The sequence below is a fragment of the Gavialis gangeticus genome, unplaced genomic scaffold (genome assembly GCF_001723915.1).
Source record: "Gavialis gangeticus isolate Ggan-Ray unplaced genomic scaffold, GavGan_comp1, whole genome shotgun sequence".
NCBI lineage: Eukaryota > Metazoa > Chordata > Crocodylia > Gavialidae > Gavialis > Gavialis gangeticus.
In genome coordinates, this window is record NW_017729027.1 from 29,743,647 (window position 1) to 29,749,420 (window position 5,774).

The following is a 5,774-nucleotide window of genomic DNA, read 5'->3' on the forward strand; positions in this document are numbered from 1 at the left end:
GGGGGGGGGGGGGTGATGTGATACCACTTCCTGCGAGGTCTCTCGATATGGCTCACCAGCCCACTGAGTGATAAAAAATTCATGATCCGGCCCCACATTCAAAAAGGTTGGACACCCCTGGTCTATAAGGTGTAAATCTATCCTGCCTTCTGCAAACCTACCTCTTCCCATTCAATACTAACAGATAACCAACAAGTTAAGTGGGAATACACCACAAAGGACTTTGAGAATAAGCAGCTTGTTTGCTATTACTGAAAAGGATGATCCAGCGAAGCAATGCAAATAAAGGACTGACTTTATTTGAAGTACAAGAGAAACAACAAATTGAAAAAGCCTGAGCAACATTCTTGAACTGGATGCAGAGAGATGGAATTTGACTGCAACCTCTTTTTTTCTAGGCTCAGGGATCCAGGTTTTCCATTTCCCATGGAAAAGGGAATAAACTAGGAATTTTGCCATAGATTCATATGACTGAATTCACATGATTTAGCTATATATCCCTCAAGTCAAACTGCATCTGTGAGATGTCAGAGGCAGGCCGAACAGATCTACCTGTGTACTCCAGACCTAGACTAACATTCAGGGAGATAGCTGTGTTTGCAGGTGATGGAAAATAGGCTGAGAGCAGAGTTTTGTGGGAGTCCCACAGATAGTTAGAAGAGGGTGTTGAAGATTTTCCTAAGGACATGCTGAGCACAATTAAGCATGTGAAGGAGAATGAGAAGTCATGAGTAGGCTCAACTGTGTCAGAGGCATCCTGCAAGGCAAGGAAGATGAGAATGAAGTTGTAGTTCCAAGATTTAGTAGCTAAGCACACTGCTAATGAGTTTGGGAACAGGTATATGACAAAAATAGTGGAAGCTAAACCAGAGGAGTTTTAGGATGGAAACAGAGGAAAGGAACTCGAAGCTGTATTTTATGACAATTGTACTGCATCCAGTTCTGGGCGCTGCACTTCAAGAGGGATGTGGACAACATGAGGAGGGTCCAGAGGAGGGCCACTCGCATGATCAGGGGGCAGCAGGGCAGGCCTTATGAGGAGAGGCTACAGGACCTGAACTTGTTCAGCCTGCACAAGAGAAGGCTGAGGGGGGATCTAGTGGCTTGTTACAAACTAGTCAGGGGGACCAGCAGGCACTGGGGAAGTCCCTGTTCCCCCGAACACTGCCAGGAGTGACCAGAAATATCGGTCACAAGCTGGCAGAGGGTAGATTTAGGCTAGATATCAGGAGGTGCTATTTCACTGTCAGGGCGGCTAGGATCCGGAACCAACTTCCAAGAGAAGTGGTGCTGGCTCCTACCCTGGGGGTCTTTAAGAGGAGGCTAGATGTACACCTTGCTGGGGTCGTTTGACCCTAGTACTCTTTCCTGCCATGGCAGGGGGTCGAACTAGATGATCTACTCAGGTCCCTTCCGACCCTAGAAACTATGAAACTATTATCCCACGGAGACTAGGAAACAGGCCTGGATCATTAGTGAAGGGAAAAATTAGGAACTTCTGTACCTGGGGCAGACAAAAAGAATTTTAGAAAGGAAAAGAAAGGTCAGGTTCTACGCTTCATTTGGAAAATACTGGCAAAGTCCTGTGCAGAAAGAGTAGTGGAGGCAGAACTGTACAGTACTAGTTTCCATCTAGCTAGAGACCTCATCTACCACAATTACCTAGATTTCAAGGCAGGTCCTATTGTAGGCAACCAAAAGCCAGGTCCCGTATGGAATTGGGGAGGGGTGCAGACAGGAACAAGGAGCTCTAATTGTAATGATTATAACAACCACACAAGCAGCACACTGGCTGAAAAAGGACTTATGGTAGTCGTCACTTGATTTCTGTCTCAGGTTGGACAGGCCACTTGGGGCTTTGGCAGCAAATAACCAGAAACAAGTCCCCCTTGGGGGTCTTCCTAAATAGCCAACCAGCAACTACAGCAATGAGAATTGTTTTAGTTCTGTGAAGAGCAGTGTTAGGATACAACAGCCATAGATGAGTTCCACATTTCAGGCAAGGGAATGTTTGAGGGCAGAGCTCACACTTTGGCAGAGAATACAGTTTTGAAGGAATAAGGTGCACCAACCATCTGAAGGAAAACATATCTGAGCCCAAGAACAGAATAGCATCCACTATCCCAGCAAGGAGACTGCTTCATCTGTGATGGTTCTGGAATCCAAAAGTTTCTATTCTATAACATGGACATTTCAAGGGCTGACACATGGACTTCGTATTTTCCTTAAAATGTATTTTGCTGAAGGAGAAAATAGGCTAGTTGAAAGACTGGTTCCAGTTAAAATTTCAAAACCACCTCAGGTTGATCTCTTAGATTAGGTCTTACAACTACCTTATGTCTGTGAAATGCATTGTGGGGGAGGGCAGGGAAGTGCAACAACTATAAAAGCACTGAATTCACAGATTGTCTTAACAGAGATAATTAACTGATGGCAAGTTCAGATTGTAAGGAGCGTATGACAGTGAGTAAAGAGGAAGTCTGAAAGAATGATTTCAAGATTCTATGTATGCAAAAGTAGGCTCCTTAACTTCCATGTAAAGAGATAACCTCTTCAGAATCTAGATATCATAGGGTGCAAAAAACGAAACATGACTCTCGACAAATATATGATATGCAAAGATCACCTTAAGGAATACCTTGCAGCATATGGAATACAAGCTCAAAGAATTGCTTCCAGTGCAGCTACAGTAATGTTTAATATATAAGTCTCCACTGGGTCAAAATTGCAGGCCTGCCAATACAATAAAATAACCCCCTCCCTGCCATTTTGAGACATTTTTCTTGTGGACAACTTGATACTTTACAAAATGATTTATTGTACTAATAGGAAACAGAAGTATTCAGCCAGCCAGCATCCAGGCAATCTGATTTAGCACATGCAGGTCTGGAAATAGAATGGAGGCTGGTCAACATCCAGGTAAAATCTCTTCCCAAGAGTTATTTCACCTAGTATGGATTACCATGATTTAACATGGCTTTATAAAAACTGATCTTGCACGTAACCGTAGGCATTAGGGGATTCTACAGAAAAACCCTAACATGAGGAAGACATTTTGCAATGAACCTAGATTCTCACCTGTCCTGGAACAAGACATTTCTTGTTGTCTTTGATGGCAAGTAGATGTATTATGAGCCATACTTTTAACAGCTTGTTGAAAACTGGGTAACTTCTGGAAGCATGGGAAAACACCTCTCTGCTTGTTTACTTGAGAAACTATAGACATAGGTTTGTTAAGATCTGAACTGTGGCATTTCACAGAATGTTATCATGCCACACAATCTGACCCAATGTTTCATAGTTCCAGAGACATTTGCATTTTCACTCTGACTTGTAAGACAAGTACTTTTGAGAATATAGTCTTTAATCTGGAAATGATGCCCAAAAATCATAGGAAGAGAGGCTAGAAAAAAAGAGTATGCATTTTTGAGCAGTCAGGCACTGTAACAAGAATCAACCTTTATTTTAGTTCTGACTTGCTACCAAAGTAGAGTAAAAAAGCTAAGGAGTGGCAGGATAAAAATCACAGACTCCATCTTACTAACCCAGACAACAAGACTGAATTCACAGACAGCTGGGCTGGTCTGCCCTTTATTCCTTACCTGTCCCCCTCCCAATCTGCCACGTACTTCACACAGAGCCTGACTGTGCCACAACATGTGTCACAGGTTCACCACCCTTGGCTTAGACTAGAGATGATCATGCCTAGAAAAAAGAACATCTAGAACAGAGGTTCTCAAACTTTTTCTTACTGTGTACCTCCCTCTCAGATTTACCAGCTGCCTGTGTACCCCTACCAGCACATGCATTATATTTTAACCCCTTAATGCCAATTACAAAAATTAAATCCACTATTACACAATTTTACCTGTGTACCCCCAGGGGTAGGTATACCAGTCTGGGAACCCCTGATCTAGATGAACAAGAACATTCCTAGAGTTTGTAACAGCATACTGCATACTAAAAATGTTTCATGAAGAAAAGCGTGTCTTTGTGGTTAGGGAATGGGCCCACAAAAAACCTCAGCCTGCACTAACTCGTATGTGCAAGGAAGTTTAATTCAGCACTGGAAATGCAGTTATGTCCCTAAACACGTGTTTCAGTAATGCATCATCATGCAGTGTCCACAAAAAGTTAAATTTAAGGTACTCCTTTCCCTTAGTTGTCCAGGGCATCTTGGCTGTATCAGATTTTTTCAGAGTAAGGACTGTTTTGTACAACTGAGCATACTGTTGACACTTCAATAGCAAGCCACTTGAACAGCTTAGTCAACCACCTTTCATCTATTTCAAAGTGAAAACCTGGGAAGCTAGTTATGACATTAACATTTATATCTTGGTGTCTATGCAATGTGCATGTATATAGATATATCTATATATCTAGATAGATAGATAGATCCCTCCCCCCTACAATACAGAAATCTTACTTGTTGAAACAGATCTAGATATCTGAATAAGAAGATGTGAACAAAGTTATAAAGAGTATGAAGTCTTTTGTTATAGCAGTTTGGGCCATGTATGTAAAAGTAAATAAAATATAGCACTGGTCATATAAAGCAGGATAAGCCAATTTAACTTTCAGTAATAACCAGATGTTTCCATAAAGTCACAGCAACTTGTTGGAAGAGACAGACAGACTCCAGGTTGAGTTATGGTCCCCAGGTCAGAAAGTAGATCCTGGATTCCCTATTTTCTTCTGTTCATACCAGATCTACTGAAGGCAGTGGGAGTGTTACACAGCAACCAGAGGAAAATTCAGACTTTACCTAATAAGCATTATTTATTTAAGACCTCATTGGTACACTCAGCACAAGTGAGAACGTACAACCCCCTTGTGGACCATCACTACCTCAAATCTCTTTCACCCATCTTACACATTTCCTTCCCTGCAGCAACTCTCCATCCCACTCCTCCTAGAGGGCCCTGGCACCAACCCGTCTGCTGCCCCCTTCCTTAAACGGGTGGCTACAGGAGCACCCAACCTCCACATCCCAGTGTCACCTTCCAGCTGACAACCCAATGAGAGGAAAGGAGGTAGGAGCCCTGCTCTGAGTCACTCCCTCCCCTCGCTCCTCTGCAGGGAGACATATTGGAAGGTTCTGCCCAGCAGCCAGGAGGGCTGGAAACTCTTCAGGGGAGATTAAAAAAAAAAGAGAACGGCCAATTTGCCAGGAACCTGCCCCACTCCCAGAGACGGCGACCCAGACACAGGCACTGGCCTTTCCCACGCCGCCACTGAGCAAACAAAACTCGTGCCCTTCTCCCTTCAGGTGCTCTCTGTCCCCCAGCGGCCAGGACCTCCCCGGGGCCCGCGCACGGCAGCAGGTCCCAGCCGGCCAACTCGAGCCACCCCGCAGGGCGCCCTGTGCCAAGGCCGGAGCCGCCAGGTCGCCATTTGAAAAGCCTCCTCCTTCTTCAAGCTGAAGCAGGCACCGACCCCTTCCCCCCGCCTCCCGGGCCCCGCCGGGAGCCGCGACACCCTCCCGTGCCCCCGGGGCGATCCGCCCCCAGCCCAGACAAGCCGAGGCTTGCTGCGGCCAACGCCGACCCGGCGCGGAGCCATTTTGTCCGCCCAGCGCCGCGGAGGACCGGGACCGTGCTCACAAAGCGCCTTTGTGCCGCCGCCCCCCGCAACAAAGAGCCAACATGGAGGCGGCGGCGGCGGCACTCACAGGACGACGGTTACTCATTGAAGACTGTAGCCTGATCATGCAGCCGGGGTGCGGGCGCCACCGCCGGGGGCAGGAGGAGCGGAGCCGGGCGGCGGCGGACGAG

The 5,774-nt window shown here is 45.9% G+C and overlaps 1 protein-coding gene across 2 annotated transcripts in view; it reads right to left on the minus strand.

Annotated features, from left to right (window-relative positions):
* PTP4A1 (protein tyrosine phosphatase type IVA, member 1) overlaps positions 1-5,768 on the minus strand; it is a 20,520-nt gene extending 14,752 nt beyond the window's left edge. For both annotated transcript variants that reach the window (XM_019520515.1, XM_019520514.1), the window contains exon 1: positions 5,672-5,768. The gene's annotated coding sequence lies outside the window, so the exon portion shown is untranslated. The remainder of the gene's footprint in view (positions 1-5,671) is intronic.
* Between the last annotated feature and the right edge of the window lie 6 nt (positions 5,769-5,774).